At 48.5% G+C, this 23729-nt stretch overlaps 1 non-coding gene across 1 annotated transcript; it reads left to right on the forward strand.

Moving 5' to 3' along the window:
* The first annotated feature begins 1785 nt into the window (after positions 1 to 1785).
* On the forward strand, positions 1786 to 1951 carry LOC134951761 (U1 spliceosomal RNA). Its single transcript, XR_010184442.1, has one exon. It is a non-coding gene; the product is annotated as a U1 spliceosomal RNA (small nuclear RNA).
* The last annotated feature ends 21778 nt before the right edge of the window (positions 1952 to 23729 follow it).

A 23729-nucleotide genomic window follows, 5' to 3' on the forward strand; every position in this document is an offset into this window, starting at 1 on the left:
GCAGGGCGCAGGGGGGGCGCCCTGGGCTGCAATATAAACCTCTTTTTGGCAAAAATATAACATATATACAGCTGGGCACTGTATATATGTATGAGCCCCCGCCAATTGTACAGTTTAAGCGGGACAGAAGCCCGCCGCCGAGGGGGCGGGGCTTCTCCCTCAGCACTCACCAGCGCCATTTTTTCTCCACAGCACCGCTGAGAGGAAGCTCCCCGGACTCTCCCCTGCTTATACCACGGTAGACAAGAGGGTTGAAAAGAGAGGGGGGGGGCACATAATTCCGCGCAAATTACATACAGCCGTGCTACTGTGCAAACATTAAGTTACTGTGCTATTCCTGGGTTATATAGCGCTGGGGTATGTGCTGGCATACTCTCTCTCTGTCTCTCCAAAGAGCCTTGTGGGGGAAATGTCTTCAGTAAAAGCATTCCCTGTGTGTGTGGTGTGTCGGTACGCGTGTGTCGACATGTCTGAGGAAGAAGGCTATATTAGAGAGGAGCGGGAGCAAATGAATGTGGTGTCTCCGCCGACACCTGATTGGATGGATATGTGGAATGTTTTAACTGCTAGTGTAAACTCATTGCACAAAAGATTAGACAAGGCTGAAGCTTTGGGACAGTCAGGGTCTCAACCCATGCCTGATCCTATGTCGCAGGGACTGTCAGGGTCTCATAAGCGCCCACTATCCAGATTGTTGACACAGATACCGACACGGATTCTGACTCCAGTGTCGATTACGATGATGCAAAGTTACAGCCAAAATTGGCAAAATACATTTGATATATGATTATGGCAATAAAAGATGTTTTGCACATCACAGAGGAGCCCCCTATCCCTGACAAGAGGGTACATATGTACAAGGGAAAGAAGCCTGAGGTAACCTTTCCCCCCTCACACGAGCTGAACGAGTTATGTGAAAAAGCTTGGGAATCTCCTGCAGATTTCCAAAAGGATTCTTATGGCGTATCCTTTCCCATCAACGGATAGGTTACGATGGGAATCCTCCCCTTGGGTGGACAAAGCATTAACACGCTTATCCAAGAAGTTAGCCCTCCCGTCCCAGGATACGGCTACCCTCAAAGAGTCTGCTGACCGCAAACAGGAGATTACCCTGAAGTCCATTTATACACATTCAGGTACCTTACTCAGACCGGCAATTGCGTCGGCCTGGGTGTGTAGTGCTGTAGCGGCATGGACGGATACCCTAGATAAGGATACTATTTTATTGCCCCTGGGGCATATAAGAGATGCTGTCCTATATATGTGTGTATGCAAACTACAGGTGGTGCTGCAGGGCTCACACCCTTTTACTTGTCTTGTAGAGCAACTCTGGAGCTGTTACTGGGTCCAGCTGCTGCAAGAAATCAGCTTGAATGCTTCAGGGGCTGGGGCATGGCCAACATGAGCCCCACACTGATGGGGGTGTATAAAGCGATCTAGGGGTCATCCAAGCGCAACCCCACAAAGGCCGCCATGCCCTGCGTGACCATTTTCTCTTTTCATATGCAGACGAGGGTTGCAGCCAACTATGCCCATTGCTTGGATGACATCACCATATGCGAATCCATCTGCTGCAGGCCTTCCCCCAGGAATGCTTGCACTAGTTGTTGCATTTGGTTTGTTGTTTGGGGGGTGCTTCAGTATTAGGCAGCCTTCTGCCCTCCCACATTCGTCTGAAAAGTTGTTGTCCCCAGATGAGAGTTCCCTTGTGCTGCCTCAGTTGAATCTCCTTTACTTGACGGAGGAGTGCCTGAGCAGCGGCCCTCCCCAGCCCTATCTCAAATCATACTTATTTTGCTTAGGTGATACCATGGTCATGAAGATTGTTTTCCCAGGGTGAGGTTCATTCAGTGCATTCTGGGTATGCTGACTTCTGTGATTTCCCCAAATGTGGGAAACTCGACTGCATAATTTGTGGTAGGGGGGGGGACTGCATTTGTGCTTTCTCCTGGTTGGCTCTGGTATAATTCAGATCTCATTGTCTCAGGTCTCTCTCCAGCTTAGTTTGCTGTCTGTTTCCACTTCTCTTTTCTTGAGCCCCTCCCTTCTATGCCCTTGCGCACTATCCTGACTTCTCCCGTCTGCTTACTTTGTGCCTTCCAACGCACAATGCGAACTACAGGTGGTGTTGCAGGGCCCACACCCTTTTATTTGCCTTACAGAGCAGCTCTGGAGCTGTTACAGTGCCCAGCTGCTGCAAGAAATCAGCTTGAATGCTTCAGGGGCTGGGGCATGGCCAACATGAGCCCCACACCAAAGGAGGGTGGGGGTGTTCAATGCGAAGTAGGGGTCATCCAAGCGCCCCTTTTCTCTTTTCATATGCAGATGAGGGTTCCAGCCAACTTTGGCCCACTGCTTGGATGATATCACCGTATGCAAATCCGTCTGCTGCAGACCTTTTCCCAGGAATGCTTGTACTAGTTGTTGCATATGGTTTGATGTTTGAGGGTGCTTCAGTATTAGGCAGCCTTCCGCCCTCTCATGTTCATCTGAAAAGATGTGGTCTCCCTGCAGTTGTCCCCAGATGAGAGTTCCCTTGTGCTTCCTCAGTTGAATCTCCTTAACTTGACGGGGGTGTGCCCGAGCAGCCGCCCTCCACAGCCCTATCCCAACACATGCTTTTCTTGCGTATGAGATCTCTTGATCATGAAGATAGTTCTCCCAGGGTGAGGTTCATCCATTACATTTTAAAGTAGGAAGGTACAAATTACATATTCAAATTACATATATGTGCTGGATTCAAATGTTTCCCCCCCTTCCTTTCTCAATTGTGCCCATCAGCAGCTATTCTAATGTTGCTGCCAATGGGTGTGACACATTCATTTCTTCTGTGGGGTACACTGGACTCCACAAGGATTCACATTGGGGTGTAGAGTAGGATCTTGATCTGAGGCACCAACAGGCTCAAAGCTTTTGACTGTTCCCAAGATGCTCAGCGCCCCATCCTCTATAACCTCGCTTCCATGAACAGGGAGCTCAGTTTGTAGTTGGTGCCTTCAGTAGCAGGCCACTTAACAGGGGGCTGCCTCAGGCAGCCTATTCTTAGCTATTAATTTTGACAAGAAAAGAAGAACTTTTTTTTATAAGAATCTACAAGGGCTGCAGCAGGTTAGGTCTAATAGACATCTTTACTGCAGCTCCATCACTCCCAGCGGCGCAGTATACTCCCGTGCCCTGGTTGCTGGGTCACTGCAGCGGAGGCTCCGGTTTCTTCCTAAGGTCAATCACACACACACCGCCCTCCGGGATCACGAGGCCGCTGATGAAAGGGAGGTAAGGGACTTCTGTGCCCACACTATACCGTGATCCAGCGTGGCTGTAGGGGGCGGGCCATGTGCGCACTGGCGTGGACACTGATTACTGGGCAGCCGCTCCACTAGCCACCAGGGACAGTTAAGGAGCACAGCTCTGGGGGGGTTTTCTCTTATATATTATTAACCCAATTTTGTACTACCCGCAGTGCATTGTGATAGGTAATAGAGCCTGATTCAGGTTGGATTGCAATCGCAATAAGCAATCCAACTGCAAAAATTGCTAAGAGCATACGCATGCGCCTGCATTTTCTGCGGCACCCCGCAGATAATGCGATCGCTTCTGACTGTCAATCGGTGCTGGGGGGGGGGTCAGCAACACTCCATTTCCAAATCGGAGATGGAGCGGTGCATGGGCAGGGCTTCAAAATGGGGTCGGCAACGGAGAAACAGGAGGCGTGGTCAGAGCTGCTGCATGACATCACATGCAGCAGCTGCGATCACAAAAATGGTGGCGGCTTCCTGCGCACACAAACAGTCTGCACCAACAGGAGGCTAACCCATTTTTTATGATCACGCTGAACTGCACTGAGACTGCAATTTCAGCGTGGTCAAGAAGGGAGGCGGCATGCTGGGTGGCCCCAGCATGCGAACCAAAGGATTGCAAATTCTGTTACTTAGCAGAATTTGCAATCCTTACTGAATTAGGCCCATTGATTACAAAATGTATTTGTAAATATTTAAAGTTTTTCTTCAGGGACTAACACAAAAGATGCTTGGGGCTACTAACACATGTGTAAGCCACGTAAAGCTTCCCATGGGTCAGTGGCATCACAACGGGGTTGCGGCCCACACCCGAGTGTCACCCGCCAAGGGGGGGTGACACCAAAGTGCCGGCTCCTCTTCAGTGACAGAATATGGGTGTTTCACTGTGACATTACGTGCAACACCCAGTTGCTGTCACTGTGCAGGAGCCAGCACCACTCACACACTAGTCCCCGGGTGCAGCACTCAACCCCCGGGATACCTGGAGCAACAAAATGGAGATTCAGGCCAACAGGCCACACCCCTACCTATGAGACCATGCCTCCTTTTTACCATTGCGCTGCTTATCTGCGCGCACTGCATTACAATCTCCCTCGCTGCCTCTCTGGGTGTCACCAGTGATAGTGACACCTCTGCCATGCTTGTAGCAGCTGGTCCTAAGATCTACGCCTCCAGCCCTGAGTGTTTGCCCTTGTGACTTGTTGATCATCATAGCGAAGCAGATTCTTACAGAAAACTGCAGGGGCTTAGATTGAAAAGAAAAACATTGACGAACCCATCATTTCAGCAACAGGGTCTGCCACACGGCTGACTGAAATGACTGGTTGGTTTGGGCCCCCACCAAAAAAGAAGCATTCAATCTCTCCTTGCACAAACTGGCTCTACAGAGGCAAGATGTCCACCTCATCATCCTCCGATTCCTCACCCCTTTCACTGTGTACATCGCCCCCCTCACAGATTATTAATTTGTCCCCACTGGAATCCACCATCTCAGATCCCTGTGTACTTTCTGGAGGCAATTGCTGGTGAATGTCTCCACGGAGGAATTGATTATAATTCATTTTGATGATCATCATCTTTTCCACATTTTCTGGAAGTAACCTCGTACGCCGATTGCTGACAAGGTGAGCGGCTGCACTAAACACTCTTTTGGAGTACACACTGGAGGGAGGGCAACTTAGGTAGAATAAAGCCAGTTTGTGCAAGGGCCTCCAAATTGCCTCTTTTTCCTGCCAGTATACATACGGACTGTCTGACGTGCCTACCTGGATGCGGTCACTCATATAATCCTCCACCATTCTTTCAAAGGTGACAGAATCATATGCAGTGACAGTAGACGACATGTCAGTAATCGTTGCCAGGTCCTTCAGTCCGGACCAGATGTCAGCACTCGCTCCAAACTGCCCTGCATCACCGCCAGCGGGTGGGCTCGGAATTCTTAGCCTTTTCCTCGCACCCCCAGTTGCGGGAGAATGTGAAGGAGGAGCTGTTGACGGGTCACGTTCCGCTTGACTTGACAATTTTCTTATCAGCAGGTCTTTAAACCTCTGCAGACTTGTGTCTCCCGGAAAGAGAGATACAATGTAGGTTTTAAATCTAGGATCGAGCACGGTGGCCAAAATGTATTGCTCTGATTTCAACAGATTGAATCCTGGTTAAGCGAATTAAGGGCTCCATCCACAAGTCCCACATGCCTAGCGGAATCACTCTGTTTTAGCTCCTCCTTCAATGTCTCCAGCTTCTTCTGCAAAAGCCTGATGAGGGGAATGACCTGACTCAGGCTGGCAGTGTCTGAACTGACTTCACGTGTGGCAAGTTCAAAGGGTTGCAGAACCTTGCACAACGTTGAAATCATTCTCCACTGCGCTTGAGTCAGGTGCATTCCCCCTCCTTTGCCTATATCGTGGGTAGATGTATAGGCTTGAATGGCCTTTTGCTGCTCCTCCATCCTCTGAAGCATATAGAGGGTTGAATTCCACCTCGTTACCACCTCTTGCTTAAGAGGATGGCAGGGCAGGTTCAGGAATGTTTGGTAGTGCTCCAGTCTTCGGCACGCGGTGGCTGAATGCAGAAAGTGGCCCGAAATTCTTCGGGCCACCGACAGTATCTCTTGCACGCCCCTGTCGTTTTTTTAAATAATTCTGCACCACCAAATTCAATGTATGTGCAAAACATGGGACGTGCTGGAATTTGCCCTGATGTAATGCACGCACAATATTGGTGGCATTGTCCGATGTCACAAATCCCCAGGAGAGTCCAATTGGGGTAAGCCATTCTGCAATGATGTTCCTCAGTTTCCGTAAGAGGTTGTCAGCTGTGTGCCTCTTATGGAAAGCGGTGATACAAAGCGTAGCCTGCCTAGGAACGAGTTGGCATTTGCGAGATGCTGCTACTGGTGCCGCTGCTGCTGTTCTTGCTGCGGGAGGCAATACATCTACCCAGTGGGCTGTCACAGTCACATAGTCCTGAGTCTGCCCTGCTCCACTTAACCACGGACATGTGGACTAGTGCACATTGGGTACAACTGCATTTTTTAGGACACTGGTGACTCTTTTTCTGAGGTCTGTGTACATTTTCGGTATCGCCTGCCTAGAGAAATGGAACCTAGATGGCATTTGGTACCGGGGACACAGTACCTCAATCAAGTCTCTAGTTGCCTCTGAATTAACGATGGATACCGGAACCACGTTTCTCACCACCCAGGCTGACAAGACCTGAGTTATCCGCTTTGCAGCAGGATGACTGCTGTGATATTTCATCTTCCTCGCAAAGGACTGTTGGACAGTCAATTGCTTACTGGAAGTAGTACAAGTGGTCTTCCGACTTCCCCTCTGGGATGACGATCGACTCCCAGCAGCAACAACAGCAGCGCCAGCAGCAGTAGGCGTTACACTCAAGGATGCATCGGAGGAATCCCAGGCAGGAGAGGACTCGTCTGACTTGCCAGTGACATGGCCTGCAGGACTATTGGCTTTCCTGTCTAAGGAGGAAATTGACACTGAGGGAGTTGGTGGTGTGGTTTGCAGGAGCTTGGTTACAAGAGGAAGGGATTTAGTGGTCAGTGGACTGCTTCCGCTGTCATCCAAAGTTTTTGAACTTGTCACTGACTTATGATTAATGCGCTGCAGGTGACGTATAAGGGAGGATGTTCTGAGGTGGTTAACGTCCTTACCCCTACTTATTACAGCTTGACAAAGGCAACACACGGCTTGACACCTGTTGTCCGCATTTGTGTACAGGATGCATACCTTCATGTCCCCATTTATCCATCTCATCAGGCGTACCTCAGATTTGCGGTACAGGACTGTCATTGCCAATTTCAGACGTTGCTGTTTGGTCTCTCCACGGCCCAGAGAATTTTCACCAAGGTAATGGCGGAAATTATGGTTCTCCTGCGTAAGCAAGGTGTCACAATTATCCCGTACTTGAGCGATCTCATAAAAGCGAGATCAAGAGAGCAGTTGCTGAACAGCGTATCACTTTCACTGAAAGTGTTACAGCAACACGGCTGGATTTTCAATATCCCAAAGTCGCAGTTGGTTTCTACGACTCGTCTGTCTTTCTTGGGCATGATTCTGGACACAGACCAGAAGAGGGTTTATCTCCCGATAGAAAAGGCCCAGGAACTCATGACTCTTGTCAGGAACCTATTGAAACCAAAACTTGTGTCAGTGCATCACTGCACTCGAGTCCTGGGAAAGATGGTGGCATCATACGAAGCCATTCCATTCGGCAGGATCCATACGAGGACTTTCCAATGGGACCTACTGGACAAGTGGTCTAGGTCACATTTACAGATGCATTGGTTGATCACCCTGTCCCCCAGGGTCAGGGTATCACTCCTGTGGTGGCTGCAGAGTGCTCACCTTCTCGAGTGACGCAGATTCGGCATTCAGGACTGGATCCTGGTGACCACAGAGGCAAGCCTCCAAGGTTGGGGAGCAGTCACACAGGGAAGAAATTACCAAGGTCTTTGGTCAAGTCAAGAGACTTGTCTTCACATCAACATCCTGAAACTAGGGGCCATATACAATGCCCTACGTCAAGCGGAGACCTTATTTCGCGACCAACCGGTTCTGATCCAGTCAGACAACGTCACCGCAGTGGCTCATGTAAACCGCCAAGGCAGCACAAGGAGCAGAGTGGCGATGGCACAAGCCACCAGAATTCTTCGCTGGGTGGAGAATCACGCAAGCGCACTGTCAGCAGTGTTCATTCCGGGAGTGGACAACTGGGAAGCAGACTTCCTCAGCAGACACGACCTACATCCGGGAGAGTGGGGACTTCATCAGGAAGTCTTTGCACAGATTACAAGTCGGTGGGAACTGCCACAGATAGACATGATGGCGTCCCGGCTCAACAAAAAGCTACAGAGGTATTGCGCAAGGTCAAGAGACCCTCAGGCAGTAGCTGTAGACACCCTAGTGACACCGTGGGTGTTCCGGCCGGTCTATGTATTTCCTCCTCTTCCTCTCATACCCAAGGTGTTGAGGATAATAAGACAAAGAGGAGTGAGAACAATCCTCATTGTTCCAGATTGGCCACGGAGGACCTGGTATCCGGATCTGCAGGAAATGCTCACAGAAGATCCGTGGCCTCTTCCTCTAAGACAGGACCTGTTGCATCAGGGGCCCTGTCTGTTCCAAGACTTACCGCGGCTGCGTTTGACGGCATGGCGATTGAATGCCGGATCCTAGCAGTGAAAGGCATTCCGGTTGAGGTCATCCCTACGCTGATAAAGGCTAGGAAGGATGTAACGTCAAAACATTACACCGTATATGGCGAAATTATGTTTCTTGGTGTGAGGCCAGGAATGCTCCTACGGAAGAATTCCATCTGGGCCGTTTCCTTCACTTCCTACAAACTGGAGTGAATTTGGGCCTAAAATTAGGCTCTATTAAGGTCCAGATTTCGGCCTTATCCATTTTCTTTCAAAAAGAATTGGTTTCTCTTCCAGAAGTTCAGACTTTTGTAAAAGGAGTGTTGCATATTCAGCCTCCTTTTGTGCCTCCGGTGGCACCTTGGGACCTTAACGTGGTGTTAGATTTTCTAAAATCACACTGGTTTGAACCACTTAAAACGGTGGAGTTAAAATATCTCACGTGGAAGGTGGTCATGTTATTAGCCTTGGCTTCGGCTAGGCGAGTGTCGGAATTAGCGGCTTTGTCACATAAAAGCCCATATTTTGTGTTCCATGTGGATAGAGCGGAATTGCGGACCCGTCCTCAATTCCTACCAAAAGTGGTCTCATCTTTTCATATGAACCAACTTATTGTGGTGCCTTTGGCTACGCGTGACTTGGAGGATTCCGAGTTACTTGATGTGGTCAGGGCTTTGAAAATTTACGTGGCCAGGACGGCTAGAGTCAGGAAAACTGAAGCGCTGTTTGTCCTGTATGCAACCAACAAGATTGGTGCCCCTTCTTCAAAGCAGGCTAATGCTCGCTGGATTTGTAACATGATTCAGCAAGCGCATTCTATGGCTGGATTGCAGTTACCGAAATCGGTCTAGGCCCATTCCACGAGGAAAGTGGGCTCTTCTTGGGCGGCTGCCCGAGGGGTCTCGGCACTACAGCTGTGTCGAGCTGCTACTTGGTCAGGTTCAAACACCTTTTCAAAATACTATAAGTTTGATACCCTGGCTGAGGAGGAACTCATGTTTGCTCAATCGGTGCTGCAGAGTCATCCGCACTCTCCCGCCCGTTTTGGAGCTTTGGTATAATCCCTATGGTCCTTACGGAGTCCCCAGCATCCTCTAGGACGTTAGAGAAAATAAGATTTTAAACCTACCGGTAAATCTTTTTCTCGTAGTCCGTAGAGGATGCTGGGCGCCCGTCCCAAGTGCGGAATACTTCTGCAATACTTGTATATAGTTATTGCTTCAATAAGGGTTATGTTATAGTTGCATCGGTCCGGCACTGATGCTACAGTATGTTGTTTTTTCGTACTCATAACTGGGTAGTTTATCACAAGTTATACGGTGTGATTGGTGTGGCTGGTATGAATCTTGCCCTGGATTAACAAAATCCTTCCCTCATACTGTCAGTCTCCTCTGGGCACAGTTTCTCTAACTGTGGCATAGAGGGGCATAGAGGGAGGAGCCAGTGCACACCCAGAACTAAAGTCTTTCTTAAAGTGCCCATGTCTCCTGCGGAGCCCGTCTATCCCCATGGTCCTTACGGAGTCCCCAGCATCCTCTACGGACTACGAGAAAAAGATTTACCGGTAGGTTTAAAATCTTATTTTCTACTGTATTCTTTTCTATCCTAGTTTATTACGACCAACTCTCATCCAAGGAGTTTGATATTCTACTACCTGCATGCAATTTAAATTGCTTAAATTGTTTATATGGTTGATTTGTCCTTCACAATCCATAATCTGCAACTTGGATGTACTTGTGTCATTGAAAATCTTATAATAAAAATGTTTATATATTGAAAAAAAAAGTTATAAGACATATGCATTCAATATTTGAAGAAACAAAATAAAATAAAGCTATGTATTGGGTTTCACTAACCAGCACATTGGAAGACTTGACTACTGTTAAAAGACATGCATTACATGGTATAGAGCCACAAACCACAATGTAGTAAAATAAAAACAAACTTACATGTGTATCAAACCTATGTGAGGCTTACATTGATAGTGCAAGATCAACACTATCAACTGTGCAAACTAGACTGCACATAAATGCCATAAAATGTATCTGAGATTTTAGTAAATAAGGCCCGTTGCTGTCCGGGTCACACAGCCGTCACGGCCCGCCCCCATACGGTCCGGTCATGTCTGCGTTGTCCTGACTGTGCCCCCAAAATGGCGGCACAACGCCACTGGCCCGACTCCTCCTGCCCAGTGACCGCCTCTGCCTGTCAATCAGGCAGAGGCGCTCACTGGGCAGAGATGCTGATCGCATCTCTGGCATGTGCCGGTGCACTGTGGCACCAGCACACACGCACTTCAGACCTGATCTCCTGTTGTGTGAATACGCACAGCAGGGATCAGGTCTTAATTAGGCCCTATATACAGCTGTCAGTGAAGCAGTGATGTGCTGCTGTCAGTGAAGCAGTGATGTGCTGCTGTCAGCGAGGCAGTGATGTGCTGCTGTCAGCGAGGCAGGGATGTGCTGCTATAAGTGAGGCAGGGATGTGCTGCCGTCAATGAGGCAGGGATGTGCTGCCGTCAATGTTGCAGGGATGTGTTGCTGTCAACGTTGCAGGGATGTGCTGCTGTCAGTGAAGCAGGAATGTGCTGCTGCAGTGAGGCAGAGATATGCTGCCCACTATCTCCCTATCACCCCTGCCTGAGTCACACACTTTCCCTGTCACCCCTGCCTCAGTTACCCACTATCTCCCAGTCACCGCTGCCTCAGTCAACCACTATACCTGCGACCCCTGCCTCAGTCACCCACTATCCCTGTCACCCCTGCCTCAGTCACCCACTGTCACCCTATCACCCCTGCTTCAGTCACCCACTATCCCTGTCAACCCTGCCTCAGTCTCTTACTGTCCCTGTCACCCCTGCCACAGTCATCCACTATCTCCCTATCATCCCTGCCTTATTCATTTATTATCCCTGTCACCCACTTTCTTCCCATACTTACCCAACCCCTTCCTATCACCCCTCCCTCAGTAACCCACTATCTCCCTGTCACCCCTGCCTCAGTCACCCACTATCACTGTCACCCCTGCATCAGTCACCCACTATCTCCCAGTCACCCCGGCTTCAGTCACCCACTATCTCACACTCATACATGCTTCAGTCACCCACTATCTCCCAGTCATCATTGCCTCAGTCACCTACTGACACCAGTGCAGATATTTCTGCTGCAGCCTCTCCACTCTCCATCGTGAACGTCCTTACGACTGAGGAAATCCGCTTCCCAGTTGAGGACTCCGGGAATGAACACTGCCGATATTGCTGGCAGATGACGTTCTACCCAACTGAGGATTTTTTTATACTTCCAGCTTTGCCATGCAGTTTCGAGTGCCGACTTGATGATTTGTGTACACTACCGTGGTGGCGTTGTCCGACTGTACTTGAATAGGCCTGTTCTGTACTAGAGGCAGGGCCAGTATCAATGAATTGAACACTGCCCGCAATTCCAGAATGTTTATCGGGAGGAGAGATTCCTCCCTGGTCCACCGATGGTGAAGGGTCGTCATCACGGCCATGACCTTGGTGAATTTCCGAGGTGCCGTGGCCAAACCAGAAGGCAGGACCTGAAATCCAAAAACTAACCAGGCACAACACTGCTTAGCTTCCAACATCAGATGAGATTGGACATATCCAGTGTGATGCGGCTGTAGATGATTTTTGCTTTTTCTAACTTCTACATCAATGAATAAGTTTCAAAATAGAATGCATCAAGAGAACGGTGTTGGTAGTATAAAACTACCTACAGCACCTGGTATTCCCAGGTGGTCTCACATCCAAGAACAAACCAGGCCTAAGATCAGGTGATATTGGGCATATACAGTGTGGTGTGGCTGTAGATGAGCTTAGTGGTTTCTGTTAGAGTTCTTCTACTTCTAACTACTAGTACATAAATGAGTAAGCGGCCGATTTATTAAACTGGTGGAATGATAATTTGCATGGTGATAAAGTACCAGCCAATCAGCTCCTAATTGCCATGTCACAGGCTGGGTTTGAAAAATGACAGTTAGGAGCTGACTGGCTGGTACTTTATCACCTTGCACTTTATCAGTTCACCAGGCTTAATAGATCTGCCCCAATGTTTCAAAATGGAATGCATCAAGAGAACGGTGTTGGTATTGTGAAAATACACACAGCTCCTGGTATTTCCTGGTGGTCTCCCATCCAAGTACTAAAACCAGGACCAACACTGCTCAGCTTCCATGATCAGGAGAGATTGGGCAAATCCAGTGTGCTATGGCTGTAGATGAGCTGGTGGTTTCTGTTAGAGCTTTTCTACTTCTAACTTCTGGTACATAAAAGAATACGTGTAAAAATTAAATGTACCAAGAAAAGGGTGTTGGTAGTTTAAAAACACCTAAAGAATCTGATAATACATGGATGGGAGACTGCTTGGTAGTAACAAAGTCCAATACTGCTTTGCTTCAAAGATCAAATGAGATTGGGCATATCCAGTGTGGTGTGGCTTTAGATAAGCTTTGTGGTTTCTGTTAGAGCTCTTCTACTTCTAACTACTGGTACATTAATGAATATGTATAAGGGTGTAGTTTATCCAATATGCCTTTACTACCTTACCTCCCCCCCCCCCCCCCTCCCCTCCTTATAGCTTCCTTTGTTCTCTCCTCCTCGTGTGTGCGTTATTTGTTTTCTCATACGTCCTAGAGGATGCTGGGATCACATTAAGGACCATGGGGTATAGACGGGATCCGCAGGAGACATGGGCACTTTAAGACTTTCAAAGGGTGTGAACTGTCTCCTCCCTCTATGCCACTCCTCCAGACTCCAGTTTTAGAACTGTGCCCAGTGAGACTGGATGCACTACAGGGGAGCTCTACTGAGTTTCTCTGAAAAGACTTATGTTAGTTTTTCTTATTTTCAGGGAGGCTGCTGGCAACAGTCTCCCTGCTTCGTGGGACTTAGGGGAGAGAAGTATGACCAACTTCTAGTGAGTTCAATGGCTCTACTTCTGGCTGACAGGACACCATTAGCTCCTGAGGGTGCTGATCGCTGGGTACGCCTAGATGCCCACTCCCGTAGCCTGCCGTCACCCCCTTACAGAGCCAGAAGTCAGAAGACAGGCGAGTAGCAGAAGAACAGATGGCATTCTGAGGTACCACGCAGCGAGCGGAATGTTGTGCGCCATGCTCCCACACAAACACAGGCACTGCAGGGTGCAGGGCGTGGGGGGGGGGGGCACCCTGGGCAGCATAAATTCCTCACAAAAGGCTGGCAAAAGTGGACATTAGTGCCTGGGCACTGTCCTTACCCCACCAGCGTAATTAATTATTTGTTTCTGAGCGGGACAGAAGCGTGCCATTACAGCGGCGGGGCTTCTTCCTCACCTCACCAGCACATCTATAGAGCGTTACAAGTCTATCACTATAGAGTTTATTATTTCCCAGACTGTGTACTTTTGACGCTGGGTTGTGAGCTGAAAAATCCCATCTGTCCCTCTGACAGATTTACTGTAGGTCTATCCCCCATAAGCCGATGTGTCTGTGGGTACTTGGTACATGTGTGTCAACATGTCGGTGGCTGAATGTTTTTCCCAAGAGGAAACTATATTAGGAATGCAGACATATGATGGTGGCCCTGTTGGCACCACCAATAACTGACTGGGTGAAAGTTTCAGTAATATCAGAGTGAGGTTGGATAAATCTGTGTCCCAGACACAGACGTAGAGAAAAGATGTGATGTTCATGGCTATGCTTCTTTTCACTCAGGCCCGCAAAAATTTTACTACACACTGATACTGACTCGGATACTGATTCCTATGTCGACCATAATGTTTCCTGATTAGATCCAGTATTGGCAAGGAGCATTCAGTACATGATTGTGGATATTAAGGACATATTAACATCACTGAGAACCCTGCTGTTCCTGACAAAGGGATCTATATGTATGTATATATAGATATATAATGAAAGCTGATGTAACGTTCCTCCATCTCTGTTTGAGAAAGTCTGGGCCAGCTCGACAAGATGGTTTCAAATCCCCAAAAGGTTTCCGGTTGTTTATTCATTTCCTGCCGCGGACAGAATAAAGTGGGAGTCACCCCCTGTTCTGCACGGGGCCCTGTCACAAATCCAGCGGATCTTATGCAGGAAGCTACATTATTTCTAGTTATGTAACCACGGGTACATTACTTAGACCTGCCATTACATGCGCATGGGTGAGTAGTAGTATTCAAGAATTGGTCGAATACCTTGTCATCTGATATAGATATCCTGGAGACATGGGATGCTCCTTACGTTGGATCATATCAAGGACACTGCAGCATACTTACGACTGCAAGGGATATAGGACTCTTGAGTTCACGGGCCAATTTCATGGCAGTCTCGGATAGGAGGGCATTGTGGATTCACCAAGGGAATGCTGATGCTGACTCCAAGAAGAAAGGGAGTCTCTTCCCTATGAAGGTGAAGCCTCGTTTGGCGACGGCCTAGTTAATTTGATCTCGGCAGCTCCCGCAGGTAAGTCAACCTTCTTGCCCTATGTTCCCTCTCAACGGATGAAGACGCATCATTATCTAACGCAGTCATTTTGGCCCAATAGATATGCAAGAAGTTAAGATTCCCCTTTCTTTGCAGGTAGAGGAAGGAGAAGAGGGAAGAGGTCTGTAGCCTCTTCAAGATCGCAGGAGCAGAGATCGTCCTCTGCTTCTGCCAAATCCACTGCATGACGCTGGGGCTCTCTTGCAGGAGCCCACACCAGTGGGGGCACGTCTAAAACACTTCAGTCAGTTCTGGATTAATTTGGACCTGGACTCGTGGGTTTTACAAATAGTGTCCCAAGGGTACAAACTGGGGTTTCAAGACGTTCCCCCTCACCGATTGTTCAAATCGGCCTTAGTCAGCAGGGAGAAGGCTTTTATTCAAGCCTCTTCGTGGTCCCGAAGCCGGACGGCTCAGTCTGACCAATCTTAAATCTGAATTCCCTCAATTTCTACCTAAAGAAATTCAATTTCAAGATGGAATCTCTCAGGGTAGGGATCTCCAGTCCGGAGGAAGGAGATTTCATGGTTTTGGTAGACATAAGGATGCCTACTTACATGTTCCCGTTTAGCCACTGCATCAAGCTACCTGAGGTTTGCAATTCAGGATTGTCATTACCAATTTCAGACGTTGCCGTTTGGTCTGTCCACGGCTCCGAGGATTTTCACCAGGGTGATGGCGGAAATGATGGTTCTCCTTCGCAAGCAAGGAGTCACAATTATCCCGTACTTGGATGATCTCTTGATAAAGGCGAGATCCAGGGACCAGTTGTTGCAAAACATTGCACTCTCCCTGACAGTTCTTCAACAACATGGTTGGCTCCTAAACTTGCCAAAATCGCAGTTGGTCCCAATGACGCGGTTGTTTTTTTTGGGAGTGATACTGGACACAGAAGAGGTTTTCTTCCAGTGGAAAGGCTATGGAGATCCAGAGTCTGGTCAAACAAATTCTGAAACCAGCAAGAGTGTTAATCCATCAATGCATTCGGTTGCTGGGGAAGATGGTTGCGGCCTACGAGGCCATTCAGTTTGGCAGGTTCCATGCTAGAGTGTTCCAGTGGGACCTGTTGGACAAGTGGTCCGGATCCCACCTACACATGCACCGGAGGATAATCCTGTCTTCCAAGACCAGAATATCACTCCATTGGCGGCTGCACAGTTCTCACCTCCTAGAGGGGCGATGGTTCCGATGGTTCGGGATCCAGGACTGTATCCTAGGGACCACAGATGCAACCCTCCGAGGCTGGGGAGCAGTCACACAGGGGGAAAACATCCAAGGAAGATGGTCAAGTCGGGAAAGTTGTCTCCACATAAATGTTCTGGAGTTAAGGGCCATTTAATAACTGCAGACACAGTACGCACAGGGACGGGTGCCCAGCATCCTCTACGGACTAAGAGAAAAGGATTTACCGGTAGGTATTAAAATCCTATTTTCTCTAACGTCCTAGAGGATGCTGGGGACTCCGTAAGGACCATGGGGATAGACGGGCTCCGCAGGAGACATGGGCACTTTAAGAAAGACTAGTTCTGGGTGTGCAGTGGCTCCTCCCTCTATGCCCCTCCTCTATACCTCAGTTTGATACTGTGCCCAGTGGAAACTGGGTGCTTTTCAGGAGCTCTCCTGAGCTTTCTGACAGAAAGTATTTTGTTAGGTTTTTCATTTTCAGGGAGCACTGCTGGCAACAGACTCCCTGCATCGAGGGACTGAGGGGAGAGAAGCAGCCCTACTCTCTGAGTTGCAAGGTCCTGCTTCTTAGGCTACTGGACACCATTAGCTCCAGAGGGATTGGTACGCAGGATCTCACCCTCGCCGTCCGTCCCAGAGCCGCGCCGCCGTCCCCCTCGCAGAGCCGGAAGACAGAAGCCGGGTGAGTATGAGAAGAAAAGAAAGACTTCAGCGGCGGCAGAAGACTTCATGATCTTCACTGAAGTAACGCACAGCACTGCAGCTGTGCGCCATTGCTCCCATATACCTCACATACTCTAGTCACTGTAAGGGTGCAGGGTGCAGGTGGGGCGCCCTGGGCAGCAATATAAACCTCTTTTTGCCAAAAATACAACACATATACAGCTGGGCACTGTATATATGTATGAGCCCCCGCCAATTTTACAGTTTAAGCTGGACAGAAGCCCGCCGCCGAGGGGGCGGGACTTCTCCCTCAGCACTCACCAGCGCCATTTTTTCTCCACAGCACCGCTGAGGAAGCTCCCCAGACTCTCCCCTGCTGAAACCACGGTAGACAAGAGGGTTGAAAAGAGGGGGGGGCACATAATTCGGCACAAATTACATACAGCAGCACTACTGGGCAAACATTAAGTTACTGTGTTATTCCTGGGTTATATAGCGCTGGGGTGTGTGCTGGCATACTCTCTCTCTCTGTCTCTCCAAAGGGCCTTGTGGGGAAACTGTCTTCAGAAAAAGCATTCCCTGTGTGTGTGGTGTGTCGGTACACGTGTGTCGACATGTCTGAGGAAGAAGGCTATATTAGAGAGGAGCGGGAGCAAATTAATGTGGTGTCTCCGCCGACAGCTGATTGGATGGATATGTGGAATGTTTTAAATGCTAGTGTAAACTCATTGCACAAAAGATTAGACAAGGCTGAAGCTTTGGGACAGTCAGGGTCTCAACCCATGCCTGATCCTATGTCGCAGGGACTGTTAGGGTCTCATAAGCGGCCACTATCCAGATTGTTGACACAGATACCGACACGGATTCTGACTCCAGTGTCGATTACGATGATGCAAAGTTACAGCCAAAATTGGCAAAATCCATTCGATATATGATTATGGCAATAAAAGATGTTTTGCACATCACAGAGGAACCCCCTGTCCCTGACAAGAGGGTACATATATACAAGGGAAAGAAGCCTGAGGTAACCTTTCCCCCCTCACACGAGCTGAACGAGTTATGTGAAAAAGCTTGGGAATCTCCAGATAAAAGACTGCAGATTTCCAAAAGGATTCTTATGGCGTATCCTTTCCCATCAATGGATAGGTTAAGATGGGAATCCTCCCCTAGGGTGGACAAAGCATTAACACGCTTATCCAAGAAGGTAGCCCTCCCGTCCCAGGATACGGCTACCCTCAAAGAGTCTGCTGACCGCAAACAGGAGATAACCCTGAAGTCCATTTATACACATTCGGGAACCTTACTCAGACCGGCAATTGCGTCGGCCTGGGTGTGTATGTGTAGTGCTGTAGCAGCATGGACGTATACCTTATCTGAGGGGATGGATACCCTAGATAAGGATACTATTTTATTGCCCCTGGGGCATATAAGAGATGCTGTCCTATATATGTGTGTATGCAAAGTACAGGTGGTGCTGCAGGGCTCACACCCTTTTACTTGTCTTGTAGAGCAACTCTGGAGCTGTTACTGGATCCATCTGCTGCAGGCCTTCCCCCAGGAATGCTTGCACTAGTTGTTGCATTTGGTTTGTTGTTTGGGGGTGCTTCAGTATTAGGCAGCCTTCTGCCCTCCCACATTCATCTGAAAATGTGTTCTCCCTGCAGTTGTTGTCCCCAGATGAGAGTTCCCTTGTGCTTCCTCAGTTGAATCTCCTTAACTTGACGGGGGTGTGCCCGAGCAGCCGCCCTCCACAGCCCTATCCCAACACATACTTATCTTGCATATGAGATCTCTTGATCATGAAGATAGTTCTCACAGGGTGAGGTTCATCCTTTACATTTTAAAGTAGGAAGGTACAAATTACATATTCGAATTACATATATGTGCTGGATTCAAATGTTTTCCCCCCTTCCTTTCTCAATTGTGCCCATCAGCAGCTATTCTAATGTTGCTGCCAATGGTTGTGACACATTTTTTTCTTCTGTGGGGTACACTGGACTCCACAAGGATTCACATTGGGGTGTAGAGTAGGATCTTGATCTGAGGCACCAACAAGCTCAAAGCTTTTGACTGTTCCCAAGATACTCAGCGCCCCCTCCTCTATAACCTCGCTTCCATGAACAGGGAGCTCAGTTTGTAGTTGGTGCCTTCAGTAGCAGGCCACTTAACAGGGGGCTGCCTCAGGCATCCTATTCTTAGCTATTAATTTTGACAAGAAAAGAAGAACTTTTTTAATAAGAATCTACAAGGGCTGCAGCAGGCTAGGTCTAATAGACATATTTACTGCAGCTCCATCACTCCCAGCGGCGCAGTATACTCCCGTGCCCCGGTTGCTGGGTCACTGCAGCGGAGGCTCCGGTTTCTTCCTAAGGTCAGTCACACACACACCGCCCTCCGGGATCACGAGGCCGCTGATGAAAGGGTGGTAAGGGGCTTCTGTGCCCACACTATACCGTGATCCAGCGTGGCTGTAGGGGGCGGGCCGTGTGCGCACTGGCGTGGACACTGATTACTGGGCAGCTGCTCCACTAGCCACCAGGGACAGTTAAGGAGCACAGCTCTGGGGGTTTTTCTCCTATATTAACCCCATTTTGTACTACCCGCAGTGCATTGTGATAGGTAATAGGGCCTGATTCAGGTTGGATTGCAATCGCAATAAGCAATCCAACTGCAAAAATTGCTAAGAGCATACGCATCCGCCTGCATTTTCTGCGGCACCTCGCAGATAATGCGATCGCCTCTGCCTGTCAATCGGTGCAGGGGGGGGGGGAGGGGGGTCAACAACACTCCATTTCCAAGTCGGAGATGGAGCGGTGCGGGGGCAGGGTTTCAATATTGGGTCGGCAACGGAGAAACAGGAGGCGTGGTCAGAGCGGCTGCATGACATCACATGGGCCGGACTCCGCCAGTGGAGCCCCAGCGTCATGCAGTAGATTTTGTAGAGGCCGGGGAGGACTTCTGTTCCTGGGAGCTAGCTGTGTTGTGCAGCTTTTTTCCTCTGCCCCTACCTCTGGCAAGAAAGGACGCACCTCGCACTTTCTTGTTTCTTTGTGACCGAAAGGACTGCATTTGATAATGCGGAGCTTTCTTATGCTGTGAGGGAACATAAGGTAAAAAATTTGATTTTCCAGCTGTAGCTGTGCGTGTTAATGCTTTGTCCATCCTAGGGGAGGATTCCCATCGTAACCTATCCGTTGATGGGAAAGGATACGCCATAAGAATCCTTTTGGAAATCTGCAGTCTTTTATCTGGAGATTCCCAAGCTTTTTCACATAACTCGTTCAGCTCGTGTGAGGGGGGAAAGGTTACCTCAGGCTTCTTTCCCTTGTACATATGTACCCTCTTGTCAGGGACAGGGGTTCCTCTGTGATGTGCAAAACATCTTTTATTGCCATAATCCTATATCGAATGGATTTTGCCAATTTTGGCTGTAACTTTGCATCAACGTAATCGACACTGGAGTCAGAATCCGTGTCGGTATCTGTGTCAACAATCTGGGATAGTGGGCGCTTATGAGACCCTGACAGTCCCTGCGACATAGGATCAGGCATGGGTTGAGACCCTGACTGTCCCAAAGCTTCAGCCTTGTCTAATCTTTTGTGCAATGAGTTTACACTAGCATTTAAAACATTCCACATATCCATCCAATCAGGTGTCGGCGGAGACACCACATTCATTTGCTCCCGCTCCTCTCTAATATAGCCTTCTTCCTCAGACATGTCGACACACGTGTACCGACACACCACACACACAGGGAATGCTTTTTCTGAAGACAGTTTCCCCACAAGGCCCATTGGAGAGACAGAGAGAGAAAGTATGCCAGCACACACCCCAGCGCTATATAACCCAGGAATAACACAGTAACTTAATGTTTGTCCAGTAGCGCTGCTGTATGCAATTTGCGCCGAATTATGTGCCCCCCCTCTCTTTTCAACCCTCTTGTCTACCGTGGTATAAGCAGGGGAGAGTCTGGGGATCTTCCTCTCAGCGGTGCTGTGGAGAAAAAATGGCGCTGGTGAGTGCTGAGGGAGAAGCCCTGCCCCCTCGGCGGCGGGCTTCTGTCCCGCTTAAACTGTAAAATTGGCAGGGGCTCATACATATACAGTGCCCAGCTGTATATGTGTTATATTTTTGCCAAAAAGAGGTTTATATTGCTGCCCAGGGCACCCCCCCTGCGCCCTGCACCCTTACAGTGACCGGAGTATGTGAGGTGTATGGGAGCAATGCTGCACAGCTGCAGTGCTGTGCGTTACCTCAGTGAAGATCATGAACTCTTCTGCCGCCTCTGAAGTCTTCTTTTCTTCTCATACTCACCCGGCTTCTATCTTCTGAATCTGCGAGGGGGACGGCGGCGCAGCTCTGGGACGGACGGCGAGGGTGAGATCCTGCGTACCAATCCCTCTGGAGCTAATGGTGTCCAGTAGCCTAAGAAGCAGGACCTTGCAACTCAGAGAGTAGGGCTGCTTCTCTCCCCTCAGTCCCTCGATGCAGGGAGTCTGTTGCCAGCAGTGCTCCCTGAAAATTAAAAACCTAACAAAATACTTTCTGTCAGAAAGCTCAGGAGAGCTCCTGAAAAGCACCCTGTCTCCACTGGGCACAGTATCAAACTGAGGTATGAAGGAGGGGCATAGAGGGAGGAGCCAGTGCACACCCAGAACTAAAGTCTTTCTTAAAGTGCCCATGTCTCCTGCGGAGCCCGTCTATCCCCATAGTCCTTACGGAGTCCCCAGCATACTCTAGGACATTAGAGAAACTAGAATTTTAATACCTACCGGTAAATCCTTTTCTCTTAGTCCGTAGAGGATGCTGGGCACCCGTCCCAGTGTGTACTGTGTCTGCTGTTATTAAATGGCCCTTAACTCCAGAACATTTATGTAGAGACAACTTTCCTGACTTGACCATCTTCCTTGGACGTTTTCCCCCTGTGTGACTGCTCCCCACCTCGAAAGGGTTGCATCCGTGGTCCCTAGGATCCAGTCCTGGATCCCGAACCATCGCCCCTCTAGGAGGTGAGAACTGTGCAGCCACCAATGGAGTGAGATTCTGGTCTTGGAAGACAGGATTATCCTCCGGTGCATGTGTAGGTGGGATCCGGACCACTTGTCCAACAGGTCCCACTGGAACACTCTGGCATGGAACCTGCCAAACTGAATGGCCTCGTAGGCCGCAACCATCTTCCCCAGCAACCGAATGCATTGATGGATTAACACTCTTGCTGGTTTCAGAATTTGTTTGACCAGACTCTGGATCTCCATAGCCTTTCCACTGGAGGAAAACCTCTTCTGTGTCCAGTATGACTCCCAAAAACAACAACCGCGTCATTGGGACCAACTGCGATTTTGGCAAGTTTAGGAGCCAACCATGTTGTTGAAGAACTGTCAGGGAGAGTGCAATGTTTTGCACCAACTGGTCCCTGGATCTCGCCTTTATTAGGAGAACATCCAAGTACGGGATAATTGTGACTCCTTGCTTGCGAAGGAGAACCATCATTTCCGCCATCACCCTGGTGAAAATCCTCGGAGCCGTGGACAGACCAAACGGCAACGTCTGAAATTAGTAATGACAATCCTGAATTGCAAACCTCAGATAGCTTGATGCAGTGGCTAAATGGGAACATGTAAGTAGGCATCCTTTAAGTTTACCAAAACCATGAAATCTCCTTCCTCCGGACTGGAGATCACTACCGTGAGAGATTCCATCTTGAAATTGAATTTCTTTAGGTAGAAATTGAGGGATTTCAGATTTCAGATTGGTCAGACTGAGCCGTCCGGCTTCGGGACCACGAAGAGGCTTGAATAAAAACCTTCTCCCTGCTGACTAAGGCTGATTTGAGCAATCGGTGAGGGGGAACGTCTTGAAACCCCAGTTTGTACCCTTGGGACACTATTTGTAAAACCCACGAGTCCAGGTCCGAATGAATCCAGAACTGACTGAAGAGTTTTAGACGTGCCCCCACTGGTGCGGGCTCCTGCAAGAAAGCCCTAGCGTCATGCACTGGATTTGGCAGAAGCAGAGGACAATCTCTGCTCCTGCGATCTTGAAGAGGCTACAGACCTCTTCCCTCTTCTCCTTCCTCTACCTGCAAAGAAAGGGGAATCTTAACTTCTTGCATATCTATTGGGCCAAAATGACTGCGGTAGATAATGATGCGTCTTCATCCGTTGAGAGGGAACATAGGGCAAGAAGGTTGACTTACCTGCGGGAGCTGCCGAGATCAAATTAACTAGGCCGTCGCCAAACAAGGCTTCACCTTCATAGGGAAGAGACTCCCTTTCTTCTTGGAGTCAGCATCAGCATTTCCTTGGTGAATCCAGATATACAGGGAATGGGGGGAAGGGGATGTGTTCTGCACCAGCTATTAAATTCTAAATATTTGTAAGAAGAGGCCCCAATAAATGTCCATCAGTTATATTAAATATTAATTGTAGGACGTTTGGGGGTGCTACCAGAGACAAGTAATGTTATGCAGGAAAGGAGAAGAGAAAAGAATGTCTCTTTTGCTGGCGCACAAATGATGATTTAAAAATTAACTTTTAATAAATTCGTTAAAATTGTCTAAACACGAAATAAAGTACAATAAGTTTGTATAATGTAATTACCATATATAATAAATGGAAATACATTTATTAATATCAAGGTTCGCTACCTGTGTTGTGTCTTTATTATTGATCCAAATTGACTATATCAATTAGTCTGATACTGAATTACTGGACACTATGTAATATTAGTTGAATGTATATTAGTAATTCACTTGACAAATGTCAGAACCTGACAATAGTTCTACATATCATACACTTACAGCACTCTTTCCACAATATTTTCCCTTTATTCCAGATCAAATTGTATAATCCCCCACAGTAATTATTCCTGTTATAGTATAGTACAGTATGGTTGCTGGGGACGTCTTTAATGAAAAGAGAGGGAACATCTAATGTGTC

Source organism: Pseudophryne corroboree, chromosome 8 (genome assembly GCF_028390025.1).
Source record: "Pseudophryne corroboree isolate aPseCor3 chromosome 8, aPseCor3.hap2, whole genome shotgun sequence".
Classification (NCBI taxonomy): domain Eukaryota; kingdom Metazoa; phylum Chordata; class Amphibia; order Anura; family Myobatrachidae; genus Pseudophryne; species Pseudophryne corroboree.